We start from the raw sequence: 20,584 nt of genomic DNA on the forward strand, positions 1-20,584 counted from the left end.
TGTGGCTTTGAGTATTTTGGTTTTGTTTGGTAAATAAAGCCGGTACGCCTCGACTGTAATATGAGTGCTTCCATCTGAGGAGGAATAAACCATTCCTCTCTAACTCCTAGAAGTAATAAAGACATTCACAGTATTTACGCAGCAAAGCCAGCAGAGTGTATGTGTCTAAGGCGATGCCATACGTCACATTGCATGAACCTGATCTGGAGAGACTGCTCTGCCAGAGAAGATAGAAATGAAGGGATCATCTTTCAGTCAATTCTTGCACACCATTTCAGACAGCATAATGTTGGAGCTGTTACATGGGTTATCATTGTATGCACTTTTTTATTATTTCTCAGAATTTCTCTAAAACTTTTAACTTAACGTGACAGAAACTTGTGTATATGATATATGGTTGTCGATATAAAGTTAAGTATATTTATTATTTTTTCCCCCTTAAGGTGAAAATAATGGAAAATAGGGTCTAATGGTTTTAGCCTTACACTATATGAAAGAATATGTGGGGCATTTAAGCTCATAGGCTGTTGTTCACTAGCATTCTACCACATGCAGACTCTTAATTTAGACTCCAATACTGTCAACCTTGGCCTGGAATGTGCTCCCTGACCTTATTATCTGAAAGGAACTGTTGTGGATGTTTGCAAGAGGGGGTTGAATGATTTATCCAGACTAACCTACAAATGGCAAAGCGAAGCTGCTTGGCTGGAAGAAGTGACATTCATTTTGGGGAAAAATAAGCCCTGGGGGTATGTTGGCCCTGACAGCAGCGCTTGCTAGCGTGTATATCGACCTCTTGTGGCTGTAAATTATACCTCTCTGATGAAAACTGATTACTTCAACTTATGGGATAAAGTGTGCTGGAGCAATGGGAGTCTTTTCATTGATTTTGTAAAAGGTAGACATTTCCCTGTATCGCTTAATGGTACAATATGTACCATATTTTTGCATTGAAATATCCAAAAACCACTAGAACAGTGCTGTATATTTTGTTGACTCATGTACTTCTCCCAAATGTTTCCAACGATGTTTAAATCCAGAGAAATCTGCAATTTTAACCAATGACACGGCCCATGTCATTGCGTCGCCTGTCAATGGCATCATATCTTCCCTACCCTCAGTTGTCAGTAGAAAGCATGGAGAATTCCTAAAAAAAAAAAAAAAAAAAAAAAAAGCAGAAGTAGTAGTTGTAGCATCAAAGCCGACGATCTCTGGTAATGTCTAGTGAGCCACAGTTGTTTATTTTGCACATTTGTGATGGACCACAATTATTCACTACCGTTTGCTGCAGGTTCTGTCGCCAAAGATTACCCCTTAAAGCGTAAAGGGCTATGGAGGTAAACACGACAACTCCCATGATCCCACGCTCCGTCATTGCGTCAGCAAGCGACATCTTTGTTATTGTTTTGAATAAGCGACCTCTAGCAGTGAAACTTACATACTGTGCCTTTAAGAGAATATGGCCTCCATTTAGCCTATGCCAACTAAAGAAACATTCACACTATGGTACCTATATTGACACAGTTTGCATTACATTCCATTATTTAAATCACATATATGTTCTTCAGATGTGTGTGGATGTCAAAAGACTTAAATCTAGACCAGTGGTTTTCAGAACTTTTTCAGGTTGGGGATACAGGCCCTATATACTTTTACAAACTGCTTTTTGTTTTTGAACCAAATTGATACTTTTAACCAATTAATCTAAATGAACCATTAAGTCTAACCATTGAATCAAGTGTCTAATTAGAAATCCTTCAAAACTGCTTCATGATGTATGTCATCTAAACTATTATGACTAATATGTATTTCATATTATATTATTTAAAATATGTTAGATATAAAATAATCAAAGCTATAGATTGTGAAATAAAACATTTCTAAGTCTTTGTGATTTTTTTTTTTTTTAGTTAGCTTTAGTGTAGCACACACCTAGCTACATAAACTAATTAGCCTGCTAGCTTAGCATATACCTTATGCTAATGCTAATTATATGTTTTTTTGTTTGAGCAGGGGACTCGTATTGAAGAGAACTTTTTAATAAACAGCTAATAATTTACGTTTCAGCAGAAACATGATTTGCTACTTGCCATTGCTAGTCAGAATTGCATCTGTTTTCCTGGAGCTATACTTTTTCAAATGTTTATATCTGTTAACAATACATTTGTCAATGTTAAGGTGAACACTAGCATATCCACCTTATTTTAAGCGGGCACAGCCATTTGTAACTTGAATGTGCAAGATATTGCAAACTAGTATTTGTTATCGTATTACTTTAATTATCTTAATCACAACACACTGGTTTGTAGCACCAATAGTTTACAGTATTGTTATTCTTGTAGTTAATTACCTAGTGACTAATGAATCGGAAGTCTCACACATTCACCGAAAATTGCTTGCTTCCATGTTGCAAGATAAGATGGATAGATGATCTCAGAGCTAATAGTCTTTTTATTTCACTGGTTCTTTAAGCTTTTGGCTCATTAGCAAAAAGCTAATGAATAACATTCTCCTGCACAAGAAATGTCAGATCACAACAGCAGACATGACCAGAGGTGTTCTGGCATTACGTTCATCGCCGCATCTTAGGACATGTCAGGCAGTTGAGCCAGCCCATCTCCCTGCATTTCAAGTCTCGCATGAAATACAGACTAACCCTGCACTCAAGCAATTAGCCCCCTTCACAACACCATTTTGACTGCCAATTTGTCTACCATGGAACATAATGCAGAGAGTTGTTGGCAAGCGCCCAGCATGCTAATGGAATTGCCAGAGTGTTTTGTTTCTCGGCGAGTAACCACGGTGGCTTTGTGCTGTCAAGTCTCGGAGATAGCCAATGGTAATTGAGTGTGTCCTGTAGCTGCCACGTTTAGAAATCACTGAGCACCTTTGGCCTTGCACATTATGACATCAAGGGCACAACTGGGATTCAGAATAGGAGAATGTGTGCAGATGGGACAGACAAAGGGGTAGATAGAGAGAAATAATAGTAGATTAAAATCACCTTTAACAGCTGGCATTTTCCTTGTGGTTGATCTGAAATGTTCAAGGGTTTCATTGGGATGAATTGTGACTAGAACAGAAGAGCATAGGATAGCTCCATCAATTTCTCTGCAAATCCATGCACTTTTATTTTATTTGTCCTGGAGTTAATTAGAGTCAAAGGGTACTCAAATTGCTATAATAGTTCAGTCTGAGGCTGCTGCCACAAATATGTGCAAATGCCAAGTTGCATGCACTCTCGCTGCTGTCAATTACCGTCTCATAAATGTTTGGTTGACATTTTAAATTCACGCTCTTGTGCAGCAGCACCACTTAGCCATTGTATGTTCATAGTTACTAGAGAGATACTTTATTGATCTCGAAGAGTAAGTTTAGTGCAAATCAGCAGCAACAGCTAACAGAGAAATCACAACTAATAGGCCTGTATATGGATGTTTCAACCAATACTGCTCATGACTTTCAAAGTTGTCAGATTGCTGTTTATTGTCACTCTTCACAACTGTCCATCGTCGGTTCAAATCAAAACACATTTCACTCTGCAGGATTTGGATGCAGATATTTAACCTGATAAATGTTTTTTGAAAACTCACACATAGCGATCGTCACTCATGTAAACAAGCGCCGATTTGCCTACGATTTCAGACTTTTGTTGGCGATCTCCATTCAATGAGTGGGAAATCAGGGCTAAAACTATGTTGTGTGTGGGCGGCATAAGGACACTTTTGGCCCTGTATCCTTTTAGAAGAAAAAAAGTCTTTAAAACACACTTTTCAGACTCGCACTAGTAATTTTGTTTACAAACGAACAATCTCCAACAGTTGAAATTCATACATTCATTGAGTTTTTTAAATCATGAAAACAGTGTAATTTCTAAAATGTAGTATTTTCTGGTGAAATGACGACGGTGGGGGTCTTGCTAAGGCTAATTTTGACTCATTCACATTTTTTTATTTTTTTTTATCACATTTTGACAAAATTACAGCAAATGAAATGGCGCACACTAAAAATATCCTGTCCACAGATGATAATTACCTGACTTTTCTTGTTTTTTTTTGTCCATAAATCTAATATTTTATCTCAAGCTCTGCACTGACATGGTTGCCTCTTCATACACTTCAGAAGAAAACTGAAATAGGGGCAGAATTGTTAGGTGTAAATTATGCCACAGCTGTAACTCAATCCTCATTTTAGAAGAATTTATGTAAACAATTTTCACGTAATAAATATTGCAGTTGCTTATTTCACTATTGATTAAGGGGCCGTTTACACAACACTGCTTTCAACAAAAAACAGAACTTTTTATGCATTTTTGGCCGTCCATTTACACGGGGCCTGAAAACGCAACCTTTGGAAAACCATTACCAACTACTGGCCTGGCATGTGTAATACAGTATTTTTTTTTTTGTCATTTTTGTGGATCCGGGGATCTTTTTGACGTTATTGTCTGTATGCGAAAAACGCAAAGGAAAAACTTTTCTGTTTTTAGTACATCATTGTCATGTAAACGTACCCTTAGATTATCATAATTTTAAACATGAAAACTCATTTTAATGTATTTTTATAGTTTGAGTTTAAGGGTACCGTCACACGACGAGTTGCCAATGTGACTTAAAATTGTAAAGTAAAACTGTGCCGTCACAGTTTTCACAAATTTGTGTTTCTGTAGTTTCCACGGAGACTATAACGATATCATTTTCAAAAACTTGTACTTTGAAACCCGATTTCAAAAGTTTGCGTTTTCAGGCCCCCAAAACGCCATTGTCATGTAAATAAATGGCCAAAATGCATAAAACGTTTTCTGTTTTTAGTTGAAAATGGTAGAGTGTAAATGGTCCATAAAAGTCTGGGACAAGGATAAAAAAATAAAAGACATTGAAAAGCAGCATAAATGAATTATGAAGGCATGGTTAAACCATTTAAATGTGATTTGAACTGTTGTCATACGCAGTTGACGTAGTGAATGCAGTGCAGTGCTTTCGTATTTACATCCGACCGCTGGCTCAGTTATTGGCTGACGCTGTACATGTAAGCAGCATGATGCATGCTTGTGATGCTGCCGCAGAAGCCGGCGTATGACAACAGTTCGAATTATTAAATAAAGTCATTATTTGTATTTTTGTGCACAAAAAGTATTCTTGTCGCTTCATAACATTAAGGTTGAACCACTGTAGTCACATTGACTATTTTAACGATGTCTTTACTACCTTTCTGGACCTCAAAAGGTGTAATGACTTTGCTGCCTATATGTAGTTCAGAAACCCTTGGATTGCATCAAAAATATGTTAATTTGTGTTCCGAAGATGAATGAAGGACTTACGGGTTTGGTACGACATGAGGGTGAGTACTACTTAATGACAGAAATTAAAATCTTTGAATCTTTTAGTTATAAAAATAAACCCCTGAGTACCAAAGTTGAAGAAACACCTAGGCTATAAATACACAAAGAAACTGTTACAGGAAAATTACAAGAAAGTAGTAATGTGGCATGAGTGGTTGAAAACAAGTTTGCCTGACCATTCAGACTCTATATGTTTTAAATAAACGATTCCAAACATACATTTTTCTGTTTATTAAATATTCCCTATATATATACAAAATGACCTTTGAGAGCACCACAAAACAAAATGAGAGTTACCATGCAGAGCCTATATGATACTGCTCAAGGGTAGTGAAGGCAGATAGCGGAGTTATGACTGGGGAGTGTCACACACACAATCTCAATCTTGCTATCCCAGGGGACCAGCCAGGGTATTTTCATAAACATAATTAGGCTGAATCAGTAAAGCATCGTCTTGCATGTCAATCGCAGCGTGTTTGCGTCATGGCAGAGACACAAAGGCTACCGAGATGAGATTGTACAGTTAGGAGCTGTTAGACTCAAAGTGACATGGCAGGTTGAGCACTTACGTCTGCTTTGCAGTGTCACTTTGAGTATTTTATCGACCGAGATGTCAGGGGAGAAGATAGCTGCTCGCTGCTCTTTCTAAAATGGATGCTGTTAGCGAGCTACCAAAACTATGTTGCCATGGCATGCAGACATGGGAGGGGAGGACACTGATAAATAGCATCAATGAGAAATACATAGTGCTTTTAATGTGTCAGTACATATATTCCATTACTTTTATCTATTAGATATTTATATAAGAATGTCAGGTGCATGTGTTTCTGGTTTGCATTACTCTGGGCTCAATGAATGAAAAGCCTTAAAACTGGATAACTATTCGGCAGGTTGCCTTTTTAAAAAAAGCTAGTCAGGTTCAGAGATAGCTCTTCAAATGTTCAGCAAAAGGCAACACAGATGACAGCATGGTAGAAGCTTGTATTTCATGTTTTTACAGGGACTAACTTTCTCATCATGAGCACTAGAGACACAAGACATAAAAAAAGATAAAGAGCATACTCATTTGTGTTCAGCATAATCTGTAAGGTCCACCCCTAAGAATGCTATAACTGATCACTTGGAAAGGGTTGTAAGCCTGTAAAATATATCAGGATTAATGGAGACTTAACACATTTATGCTTGCATAAGTGTTGACAAATGTAGAATAAGTAGGGCTTTAGATCTGTGGAAACCTCAGTGACGGTTGACTGCAGTCCTCAAGATTCACTGCAGTGATTTTCACCAGTGACATCTCATATTGTTCTAGGAATAGTAAGCTGAAATACAGTAGCTCATCATTAGATAAGGAGGTCAACCTTGAAGATCTCTGCCATCAAGTGGTCAAACTGCACCATGCACTTTAGGCATGAGTCAGACTCCAGGCAATAGTTTGTGAATTATTATGGATAAATCTATAAAGATGTTGATTTAATGTTTACGATGTTTAAATTATATTAAATTATTTTAGGTTTACGGGTGGGGTTGGGTTACATGTTCACATGACAATACATTTATGCGCTACTGAATGATTCTGTATGCGCGCGATCTATCTCCACATGATGTGCGCATGTGTAGCAGTTTAGAACGGCGATTAATTTACCTGTACAATATGCTGTTTAAAACGTGCATTCACCCGATCAATATTGAGCATCCAGATGTTATAATCAAACATATCTTGTGGAGCGCTCTGGAGTATGCATTTATTTGTCATTAAATGTAGGATACGGAGCGTAAATGTGGACTTCAAAGATTTTTTATTCTGTTGCGCCCTTTATGGGCCAGGATCAGCGGCTAGTCGACATCATGCTTAAAGCGTCATGGCAGAGCATTAAAGTCGACTAGTCGGTGCAACCCCTTGTACTTACATTATCCCAAATGTTTCCACTATGTTTAAATCCAGAGAAATAAGCTATTTTAAACATGTAACGGCCCGTGTTAGTCGCCTGTCAATGACGTCACATCCGTGCTACCCTTGATTTCTGGTTTTACATGTGGAAACACCAAGATGATTTAATATTTTATGTGTTTTATTAGACAGGTGAGCAACTGTTTTAGTGCAAACACAGAAGAAAAGTATTCCAGAAGAGAGAAGAGAATGTTGAGTTCTTAGTGTCTTCACTTATCAGCATCAATAGATTTCAGCTGAAAAGTGTGCACATTTGGAGAAATATTGATTTATTCTCACATGTTTACTTCATATTTATCAATATTACATCTATTAATTTTCCTTTGAATTATGTGATTTGATGAGCTTGAAACAGCTTAAAAAGCACTGTGTGTCTGTTTTCTTCCGGGTGCGTAAATGAGTTATTCATTTGCTCTAGATCTGTCAATCATATTACATGACTAGGTGTAGACGCATGTATGAATATCTATGTGCATTATACTTTAGCAGATGATTTTTGCTAAACTAACACAAGACGTCATTAAAAAGTACCATAGTACACACCTGTAATATTGAGTTAATACATATAAAAACAAACCAACACATTCTCACATGTGAAAGGTTATCATATTCATTTGGGAATTTAAATCTTGGTGGTTTCACAACCAGAAGCTCTGCAATATTGCAGCATCATTGATTCTTACTGTGAGCGACGGCACACTGACCGTTCCAAGATGGCGGCTGCACGGATGTGTCTGGAGGAGTCGAATGTGGCATCTACGTATACATACAGTATATATGGATCAGTCTGCGTAGCCATAGATATGTATACGTAGATGCCACATTCGACCGCTCCAGACACGTCGATGCATCCGCCATCATGGAACGGTCAACGTTTCAGATGCTGTCGTCACTAACAGTAAAAATCAATGACTATTCCAAGATGCCACAGCATTAAGCAGCCTCTGGTTGTAAAAACAACCAATGTGTAAAGCACTTTTTTTCTTTTTTTGTGTGTGAAAGAGTCACTGGACTACTAAGCCTACAACAAAGCAATGGGCTTGTTTCTGAAGCAATCATCCAAACAAATCTTCTGTATTCAATCTGAGCTCTGGCCGAATCATTCTGCTCTGTTTTATTCAGGCCAGGTTTTTCTGTGTGCTTTGGGCTGCTGGAAAATGAATCTTCGACCTAAACGGAGATTTCTGGCTGACTGAAACAGGTTCTCCTTGAGGATTTGCTTGTATTCAGCTCAATCCACATTGCTCTTGAAGCAAAAAAAAAAACAAAACAAAAAAAAACTTTCCTGTTGCTCCTGCTGAAAAGCTTCTTCCACTTGATGGAAAGAATGGATGTTACCTGGGTGTATTTCATTTTTGCCTGTCACAGCATTGTAATGTCAGGCAGGTAAGTGCAGTTTTTGACCACAAATCTTTTTCTTTTTTACATAGTGTTTTGGGTTGTGCAACATGCCTTCAACAAATTCCTTTTTTTTTTTTCTTCTTTTAAAAAAAAAGGGATTTCTTAGATCTCCCAAAAAAGGTAGAGTCTAAGAAATGCTTAAGACATTGAGTCTGGACAGTTCAGTTCATTTCAGTTAATGAACTCTGTCAGTGTTGTAGCTGGCCTTTTGGTCACATCACTTACAATTCCTCTTCTTGTTGCTCAGATTTGAAGGACAGCCTGATCGTAGCAGTGTCTGAATTGTGCTGTGTGTTTTTAACTTCGTTACAATAGACATTGTGGTGCTCTTAGAGAGGTTTGAAGCTTTGCCAACCTTTTTTTCCCCCTCCAGGTTCATTGTGAAGTTCCCCAAGTGACTCTTTGATCCTCATGTTTGGATATAGAACCTTAAAGGGTTCTGTCATACTGTATATAGAACTTTTTAGGGGTTAACATCATGGGATCATTTTATAGATTTGGTTTTAATTCATTTTTAAATAATAATAATAATTTTTTTTTTTTTTCAATTTTGATTAAATTTTAGGGGTGTAAGAAAATATCGATACACGTAAATATCGCGATATTATGTTTGGCGACACTGTATCGATTCTCAAAAACACTGTATATTTATTTATGTATTCATTTATTTATATCCAAGATTCGTGGCTTTGTGTTTGGTTTAAGCAACCGCTAGATGGCAGCGTTACAGTATCTGAGAACGTAAACTGACGCGGAGAAGAGCAAGGTGAGTGCATCGCAAGCATTAGCATTAGCAAACCCAGTTCACAAGATGATAGAATTATCCCGGCTTCCGCCGCGTTGTACAAAGCTGAAGTGTGGACTCGTTTTGGCTTCAACTATAAAGAAACCACTAAGGAGATGGACCAGAGTCATGTTGTTGGCAAAATAGGCCATGTTAAAATCTAAAACTCGGGAAACGCATTGAATCTGAGAGCTCACTTTACATCTCGACGCCATCCGCGCTGCTGAGAGAGGCGTTTCGATAGAATATGCCATATACATATGTACTGCACCCTTTCCTCTCAATAACAAAATAAACACAACAAAAATGACAGCTGGGGCAACAGAAAGAAAGCATATGATCATAGCGATGTGGATTTTGCACCAGCTCTGTTCAGCACTTAAGTGAATGCACGTTCACTTTACAATAGATTGCTTTAAAGCAAGCAGCTTTACAGTATTAAATATGAAAAAAAAAAAAAAAGTCATGCAGTCATGGAATGGACTATGACTTTCTGTTGTTAAATACTTTAGAAATTAAAAACTGTTATAATGTGAACCTTTAAAACATATAGGCTACACCATCTTTTTCCTTTACTTAGATTGCACAAAAAAATGATACTGTCTTGATTAAATAAAAGTACTGTCTTTCTAAAAAAAAAAAAAAAAAGAAAAAAGAAATATCACAATATATCGCCTTTCTTATAGTACCACAATATATCACAATATATTGTATCGTAATCCCTGTATTGTATTGCCAGATTCTTGGCAATACAGAGCCCTATTAAATTTTATGATTTAAACAGCTTGTAAACTTACTTTATCACTAGAAAAATTGAAATACCCCATTAAACATGAAAGTATTATTAATTTTAGGACATTTTCCCTTATATATATAACATTTTTGGCATAAAGGTTTCTTTAAAATTGAGTCAAGAACCCCAGGATTCCATATAGAACCTTTTTTTCCTAAGAGTGGCAGCAAAATTGATCTGCTATGAAGTCAGTGATGTTTATGGAACAGTCAAGGAAATTAACAAAAAGGTACATGAATTGAACCTGTAAACATAATATTTAGTGTAATTGCTCAATATAATTCAATACCTCATTTAATATAGATTGCTATAGGGGTAAATACTTCAATAATTTTATAATAATAGTTTATTTAGCCTCTAAAGACATCTAAATGCATTGCATATTATGCATGATCATGTAACATATTTTCTGTTAGATCAATTTAACCATTTTACTACTTAACTGACCTTGAAAGAAAAAAAAAAAAAAAAATCATAAATTCTGGCTTTTGAAATCAAAGGCATATGTATTGAATCATCTTTTGCTGCCATCTTGTGGTTAGTAACAGCCTTTACATTCAAAAGACTTTACAGACGTCTCTGATAAGAAAAGGTACCCACAATTCACATGATGAATGTTTGTTCTTTGGCAATCTGCCACTTCTTTTAAACTGTGTAATGTTGCAGTGAACATGCTTTTGGTGTTGACAATCATGATTAAAGGGATAGTTCACCCAAAAATGAATTTACTCACCCTCAAGTTGTTCTAAACCTGTATGAGTTGCTTTCTTTTGTTGGACACAAAAGAAGATGTTTTGAAGAATTTGGATAACCAAACAGCTTCTATTGACTTGTGAATAAAAATACTATGAAAGTCAGTGGGGACCAGAAACCGTTTAGACAGAATTTTTATTTTTGGGTGAACTATCCCTTTAAAAAAAGTGTCAACACATCCATCACTGCTTCTGCACAGAATCACCTGCACCGTCATCCAATAGCACTCTAAATGATCTGCCTGAACAGGAGGCTTCTTATCCAACTGAGACTGTTCACCGTCAGTGACACCAGGCTTTGGGGTTTCTAAGAATTATAACCAGAACCCTCTGACCTGGATGTGATTGCTCTCCTCACCGCACAGCTGAGCGACAGAGAGGCCCTCAGGCTTAAATGGGGGTGAACTGAACAAGGAAGGACTGCAATATGCTAAGGGGCAAAGGGGTTTATGGAGGTTGGGAGAGAGGGTCAGATCACCCTGCCTGCCCTGGACTGCCCAGAGCTAAGGCTTGTGCCAGGCTGCCCCAGGCATGGCTCTAGGACTGTGGAAAGGCCAGTCCTCATTTGACGACCATTAGGGGGATGTGCCAGTGTTTATATGCATGATTCTGTGATACACTGAAAGCAGAAGAAGTGGTTGCGGGTTGGTGTAATTCTCACAAAGTCTCTGCTGGCCTGATCACAGTGGACTTTAAGCTCGGTCTGATAAAGTGGCTGCAAGGCAAGTCTTTCAGGCTGGTATTAATTTTACATACACTTAAGGGATCCTATACATCTTTTATCTATTTCATTATCTTTTCTGTCTCTTATTTAGTATAATCTAATTTCATTTTAGATTCATCCAGTGATCAAGCAGACACCATATTAGAAAAAGTCAGTGTTTCATCTTATTTCTGTCTTTATCATTATCTGGATCTGTGCACTGGAAATGAGGAAAACGTATTACGAATGACTTTTTATGCTGGAATACCTCTAATGCATGAATACGGACTAAATGAAATTCAGTAATAAAAAAAATAAATAATAATAATTAACATGAATTGCTGGATACACTCAAAATTGAAGTATAAGGCATAAAAGAGAACATAGTGTTTATTTACTGGCCATTTTCTTAGTTTTGGATTATACTGTTGTAAGAACATTAGTATATACACTAATGTTCAAATGTCAGGGAAATTAATACTTTTATTCAGAAAGGATGCATTACATTGATCAAAACTGACAGTAAAGACCTTTAAATTGTCACAAAAAAATCTATTTCAAATAAATGTTGTTCTTTTGAGCTTTATATTCATCAAGGAATCCTGAAATTAGTGTATTATGTTAAATATTAAGCAGCACAACATCGATGAATATAAGAAATGTTTCTTGAGCACCAAATCAGTATATTAGAATGATTTCTGAAGGATCATGTGACACTGAAGTAATGTCAGGAATTTTGTATTGTAATATTTTATAATATACTTTTTTTGTTGTATTTTTTATTTTTTGCAGCCTTGATTAGCACAAGATACTTCTTTCAGTAACATTGAAAAATCTTACAGACCCCAAACCTTTTAACGGTAATGTATATATTATTTATATGGGAAATTATAATAATTGTTATTATACGGATAATTATTAAAAATCCTTTATGAATCCTTTAGGTTGATTAAATTTACCAAACCTTAATTTGATATGTCCAGCTGTGAGTCCACAGTAGAACACTAGAGGGCAGGACTGCACAGTATATCACACATTTCATTATAGAAGTCATCTCCACGCATCCAAACTTAGTACAGATGCCCTGGCTTTTACTTATGTGAGTGATATATGTTCTTTTTTTTTTTTTTTTTTTTTTTTTTTAACTTAACACGCTTTTTATATATTTGATCTGTTTTAAGTGTTGATTCTCAAAAGTTCAATCAGTAGAGCAACACCAAGGTCATGGGTTTGATTCCCAAAGAATGCAAGACCTGATAAAATGTGTAGCTAGAATGTAGTTGCGTTGTAAAAATGTGTCTGTCAAATGCATAAATGTAAAACGAAACACTTAAATTAAGACATTTAAGTCACTCTAATATTCAAATATTAAATTTAGATCAGAGAAATAGCAGTGCACATCTATCTGTACTGACTGACAGCTAATTCAGTCAATGAGACTTTGAATAATTGCTGTTTTATGGATAGACAGATGTGTGTTGTGAAGATATTCAGTCAAGTGTAATGTTGTATTCATGTAGTTAATATTTAGCAGAGCTCATCAACTGGTCTCCAAGTTCTACTCTCTGAGCCCATGTTGGGGTTGTTGATAAACTTTAAGTAAAAAGCTTTTGTTGCCTAAAGCCAGTGAATCATATGATACTCTCTAGAGGCACTGAATTAAATAGGTTGGACAGGGCAAAGCACCCTGAGGCGATGAAAAAGATGTATATTATATGGACTCGACAGCAAAAGTACCTTTTGGATTATGCAAAATACTTTTTCATTAGTACAGGCTATCAAAAAAGAAAAAAAAGGGCTTCTTAAAGCAATTCACAAGCAGATTTGACAGAAAATATTCAGATATCTATAATAATGGTTAATTCTTAACTATATAATATTATATAATGTGAATATATCTACATTTTAAGATTTTTTCTGTAAAATGTCCTGATATATTTACACAGTTGGTACAATGGGAGGAAAGAAGATTGGCCTAGCCGGACATAAAGACATGCATGACACTAATATGATAAAAAAAAATTTAAAAAAAAAAAATGCATAAACAAGTTTAAAAAAAAAAAAAGCACAACAAAAACTAATGGAAACAGAAACAATTTAGTAAAATCAAAATGTGTGATGGTTTGCACAGCAAATTCTCTTTTTAGATCATACTTTTTACTTATTTTGAAATGATACAGTGAAATTACATGCATTGTTATAGGCACACACACACGTTCAAAATGTTTGGTGTCACTAAGAATTTTTTTTAAAGAAATTAACTTCAGCAATGATGTATTAAATTTATCAAGTGACAGTAAAGACATTGATAATGTTACAAAAGATTAATATTTCAAATTTATGCTGTTCCTTCTGTTAACTTTTTATTCATCAAAGGACCTTTACACAAAAATTTTAAACAGCACAACTGTTTACAAGATTAATAATATTAAGATTTTTTTTTTTTTTTTTTTTTCTCAAATAAATGCAGCCTTGGTGAGCATTATAGACTTTGGTAACACTTTACAATAAGGTTCATTAGTTAACTTTAGTTAACTACATTAGTTATCATGAACTAACAATGAACTGCACTAATACAGCATTTATTAATCTTTGTTAATGTTAATTTAAACATTTACTAATACATTATTAAAATCTTGTCAACATTAGTTAATGCACTGTGAACTAACATGAACAAACAATGAACAATTTTCATTAACTAACATTAACGAAGATTAGTAAATACAGTAACAAATGTATTGTTCATGGTTAGTTCATGTTAGTTAATGCATTAAATAATGTTTAACTAATGAACCTTATTGTAAAGTGTTACTGAGACTTTTTTCTAAACCATTACAAAATATTACCAACCCCAAACTTTTGAAAATTATAGTGTGTATATAACTTGCAGTTCTTTCAAATGTTTTTCCACTGCTATACCTAAACAAAAACATAGAGTAAATCAGTGTAATTTTTTTTTTTGGAGCTTTCTTGTTGATTAAATGGATGAGAGAGTTTCTCTCAAGTAACAGGATATGTATGTTTGTTTCATGTACTTGTGTAATATGTTTTTCAGTGCACGTTCCTGTTTACATAAGTGCCTGTATGCTCGTGTTATTTAACAATCATTCCAAAGCAGTCTTACTCTCTTAAGCACTGCATTGGCTGCTGAGCTTTTATGTGAGTACATCATGTGTGTGTATGAGTAATGCTCCTGGGCAGTGTGTTTATGGTGCTACTTTAGTGAGGCCGCCCGGGGGTGTGAGGCAAGCAGAGTGCTAATGCAAAGCACCATGGGATTTTCAGGAACAACGTGGTGACATTAACAAGCTGTCAAGCACTGTGACGTTGCTCTCTCAGAGTGTTTAAAAACAAAAAAGTAGGATCACCTCAGGTAGCACACACATTCTCTCTTATATCCCACACGCACACCTTTCTCTCCCCCCACTCCTCTCTCGTTCTTTTTCTCTCTCTGCTGCACACGTTGCACTAATAGAGCATGGTGTTCTAGCCTAATGGAACCTGAACTAAAGAGAGTTTTCTGTTAAGGTATGAAGGGCCCTCAAGGCAAGAAGGCATTAGTCTATTTTGAGAAGGTGAATTCTAAATGATGTTATTAGGGATGAGTCTCACCACCTTTTGCTCTCTTGCTCAGGGGAGTGAACCACCCCTTTCGTTAGATGGGGTTGTAAGGCATTTCTTCTTTGGAAAGGGCTACATAATGGCAACAAAGCCAATTTAGCTCATAGACCATCAGCACATTTCTGTGTTGTTTGAGTTAACAAGGTTTGCCTCCAACTTGCAGCAACATTGCAATCAGAAAGGTGTACATTAGACCGACTTTTGACCCTATTATAACATTATAGGTGGTGTGAAAGTGAAACCTGAGTTAAAAGTCCATTTCTGCTCTGTTAAAATACTGCGCCCTATGTACAGAACTTTTCTCCTGACCTCTATTTAAAGGAATATTCGGGTTCAATACAAGTTAAACTCAACCAACAGCATTTGTGGCATAATGTTGATTACCGACTTGTCTCTCGTTTTCTTAAGAAAACAAACAAACAAACAAAAAAAAAAAGCAAAAATGGTTGTTTTGATGAGGCACAATGGAGGTTAATTAAAGTGAATTACATTTTTTCTTTTTTGTTAAAACTTGTGTATTATCTAAGCTTTAAAGGATTAGTTCACCCAAAAATGAAATTTGTCATTAATTACTCACCCTCATGTCATTCCAAACCCGTAAGACCTTCGTTCATCTTCTGAACACAAATTAAGATATTTTTAATGAAATCCGAGAAGTTTTTTACCTCCCATAGAAAGCAAAGAAATTACCACATTCAAGGTCCAGAGAAGTAGTAAAGACATTGTTAAAACAGTCGATGTGACTACAGTGGTTCAATCTTAATGTTATGAAGCGATGAGAATACTTTTTGTGCGCAAAAACAACGACTTTATTCAACAATTTCTTCTCTACCCTGTCAATCTCATACGCAGTTGACGCAGTGCAGCGATTCCAAGTTTACGCCCGAACATCAGCTCAGTATTGGCCTACGGTGTTCACGTTAAACCACTGTAGTCACGTTGACTATTTTAACAATATCTTTACTATTCTTCTGGAGAGAGTAGTAAAGGAATTTCATTTTTGAGTGAACTAACCCTTTAAAGCTGCTTATGGCAATACATTGTCATGGCAGAAGAGTTATCAAATTGTAATGCATAAAAGTTGAAAAATATAACTTAATATATGTTTAGTAAGTTAATATAAGTTTGCATACTGTTTCATTCATTCATTAACCATTTCAGTCGTATCTGACTCTTGGTGATTCTATGGGACATACACGAGAGTCTGTCCATGAATTTTCTTGGCGATGATTTTTTTTTTTTTTTTTTTTTTTTTCAGGGTAGGTTGCCAGGTCTTTCCCCAGCCCTCCCCATTCCATGGCATACTGTTTACATTTCTTAAAAATAATTATTTAAAATGTTCTTTATGAAAAAGGGTTAATTATGTTCTTTTAGGAAATGTTTTCTAAAGGTTCTTCGGGGAACCCAAAATTGTTCCTCTATGGCATCGCTACAAAACCCCCCTTTTTGGAACCTTTATTTTTAAGAGTGTATTGAAATTATAAGTGCCTCACAGTAGCCCAGAATTTTATTTTCAAAGAAAATGAGGGAACAGTTGAAATTATTTTGTGGTAATCAACATTATGCCACAAATTCTGTTGAAAGAGCTTAACTTGTTGAACATGAACGTAGGATATTATTTTAAATCTCTCTCATCTGAATGAGCTATTTCTTTTTTTCTTGTGCATTAAATGCTATTTTGTCTTCATATTGTGTATTAGTCACAAATCCATACTGAAGTCATCCAAACTGATTTAATTCCTGAGGTCATGCCGAAAGGTTACAGACAACCTTTGATTCTCTTAAACTTTTTTTCCCCCTGACAAAGTGTATCTGCCTTACCAGTGACACTTACAGTATTGCTTGACATTATCACTAGTTTCAGTGCTGCGAGTTTCACAAATCCATAAATCCTTCCTCTTTTCAATAATTCAGAATGCAGAATTATTTATCTAATATGTATTTATTATTCATATTTAAACAAGGAGGTCGTCTTTTGGGACCAGGTCTCATTTTCAGTCTCTTATTTTGTAAACAGACAGCCACAAAAGCGACAGTTCTGCTGATTTAAAGAGACAAGCGTCTGTTTGCGAGTTTGAGGTCTACCTTCAGTTGAAATGGAGTGGGATCAATATTTAATACTAGACATCATTTGCATGAACTCCCTTCAGAATCTGTACCCCATCCCCCCCAAAATGGACAATGCACTGGAAGTGGGAAAAGCAGCAAGTAAATGCAGAAAATCCATCAGAATCAGCCGCACTCAGGCAACTGAGCTGTATGCGAATGAGTGGAAACCCTAGTAGACTTTTTACAACAAGATTAAACATTTAGTGAGGGCTTTCACCAGGTGTTCCACCTTATTTTTGGTTTGTTGTCATAAGCTAAATTTGGAAGTGTTTGATTTCAGCAAGTCATTAAACCCATTTTAGCAATTATTGTATCATTTATCAACCTGTCAGCAGCATTTGCGCACTTGAGAGCAGCTGTGATGTATCTATAAATTAAAGAAAGTGTTCCACACCAACAGTGCACATGTAAAGCCATGTACAGGCAAATGTAGTGAGCCCATCGTAGACAAAAGAATGATAAATTAAACTGAATTATGATTTGAATTAAAACAATATTGCCATAAAGAATTCAAATACAATAAAAGATGTAAAAGCGAATCCCTCTTTGCAACTGGTCTCATGAAACATGCAACTAAAGTGTTTGTACGCTTTAGTTGCATGTTTCATGAGAAAAAATGTTTTTTTGCCGCTTCAAAGTATTGAAACATTGTGACTAAAACTTTTTCTTTCATTGTAGACAATCCATTGTAGATATTAATGGTGCTGAAATCAATTGGAGTCAAATGGAATCAAAGGCAAGTTGCTAGTATTTGCTGCATTGTTCTGTTAGCCAGTATCACTGCTGCATCCCGGCATTGTCGCAGACAGGTTTTGGCAGGGGATAGATTGGAATAGGATGTGGCATGTATGCGTGAGGTAACCTGTGTCTCCGTGTGCGCCCGTGCCCTCTTGTCACTTATCTCTCAGTATCCTTAATGCAGGAACAGAAGCGCGTTTCAAAGAGAATAATGCGGAGGAACGTCATGTCAACCTTTGATATATTTATATATTTCTTTTGCTCGCATTAAAATTGAAGCCGCATTCTTAAAGAGGATGTCAAAGAAAGGAAAACTGTGTTCCGACTCAAAGCGGGGAAAACAGACAGACAAAAGTTATGCAAATGAAACAAATGCGGAGAATCACAGTGAAGAATTGATGAGGACATGAAATTGACTCTGAATCTGAAGGCTGAACGAGCCGGTGGACACATGTCGCGGTGCCTTTTGGGGTGGGTCTGGCGGGGGGTGGATTGCCTTCGCGATGCGCTGCAGCTGTGTGTGTGACTTTTGGATTAATTTTAATGCCCCACTCAGCGGGTTCTGTGTCACTCTCCCCTCAGACTGAGGACCCGTCGAGATGACATCTGAACAGGCACTCACTACGGCGCAGGGAACTCAGAGAAGCCTCGGTGCTAGAGAAAGTGTTTATGAAAGATTCATCACAGATGTCACTCTAATCTGCCATGCATTGTCAGGGAGCTGCTCCAAAGCACACATTGTAAATGGATTCTTCCTCTGACTTAAGTCATCTCTGGCTAAGAGTTGTAGATGGGATGGAGATTGTTTGGGGTAGATTGTGGAAGAGAGAGAAGGAGACAGACAAGTACATTGTGTGAGTGGATGAGGCGGAGCACTTTGTGGGCCGCATTACCGCATGTCCGTAGAGAAATGGATCTTTAATGTACAGTCGGCCACCGTCAACCTTGTGCATTCATGCCTTGTGGATGGAAAGAAAAAAACACAAATGAGACCTCTTCTATATATATATATATATTTCTCCTAGACACAAATGGGATGGTTTATCTAAAAATGAAAATTCTGTCATCGTTTACTTACATTGATTACCCTCATGTTGTTCCATATTAATATTACTTTATACGGAGCATAAAAATATATTTTGAAGAATGTTTTTGTCCGTGCTTTGAGTTTTCCTGAAATTAATTCACACACCTCAGCTAGTATATTTTGAGTCTTCTGAAGTAATATGATCACTTTGTAGATAAACAGATCAAAATGTAAGCCTTTATTCACTCTCAAAACAAATCAAAACATTCATGAACACATGTAAAAACATAATACATCAAATATTTTGACAAACGTCAAACCTCACTGGTTCTCACACATTCTTTTTGGAGCTTGAAAGTTTTGGACTAAATTGATTTTCATAATATGGACAAAACAGTATCTTCTTTTGTGTTCCATAGAAGAAAGAGAGTGAGTGCGAGTAAATGATGGCAGAATTTTCATTTTTGGGCAAACTATCCCTTTACCTGCTCCTCAGAAGTTTCAGTGTTTCAGAAGAGTCTCAAAAAGATCTCAAACTGTGCTCGGAGATCTCAATGTGAACTCAAATATTTCTTATAAAAAAAGACCAAATTATCTCTTCTATACTATTCGCGTAGCTCTAGTTTTACTGTATATCACCAATTTTGTCTATTTTTGTTTCTCTTAAGACACTGTAGGAAAAATATTTAAATGAAACAAATGAAAACTCAATTAAATCTGCTGACCTAGGAAAGTGAAACCTGAGCAATCAAATGTCCTCTGGGAACAGAAAAAGCTATATCTATGATATACAATCTGTAGTATAGACTATACAAAAAGCTTGGGGTCATTGTGATTTATTTTACTTTTTTTTTTTTAATTAATACTTTTATTCAGCAAGGACAATCAAAAGTGACAGTAAAGACATTTATAATGTTACAAAAGATTTCTATTTAAAGCCCGGAACACACCAAGCCAACGGTCGGCCGTCGGGCAGTTTTTGTTTGTCGGCCGACTAAGTTTTCTCAGTGTGTTCCACACTGTCAGCTGAAGTTGGTCCTCGTCGTTTTTTTTTCTGCTGATTCGACATGTTGAATCGGCATCGGAGCTCGTCGGTCAGTCAGGCCATCTGATCATTCTGATCAGCTACTGCCAACTGCTGGTACGGAGAGGCATTTCTTCTTACGCAGACGCAGAATGGACGTGCTACTTGGCCGTCAGGTGTCGAGCGTCGGTTTGGTGTGTCAGGGCAACTTTGCACCCAGACGCTACCGACGTGAGCCAACCTTTCTGCTTTCGTCACCACTAGTTCGTCGGCGTCGACTTAGTGTGTTCCAGGCTTAAAATAAATGCTGTTGTTTTGAACTTTCTATTCATAAAAAAAAAAA

This window comes from Ctenopharyngodon idella, chromosome 1 (genome assembly GCF_019924925.1).
Source record: "Ctenopharyngodon idella isolate HZGC_01 chromosome 1, HZGC01, whole genome shotgun sequence".
Taxonomy (NCBI): domain Eukaryota; kingdom Metazoa; phylum Chordata; class Actinopteri; order Cypriniformes; family Xenocyprididae; genus Ctenopharyngodon; species Ctenopharyngodon idella.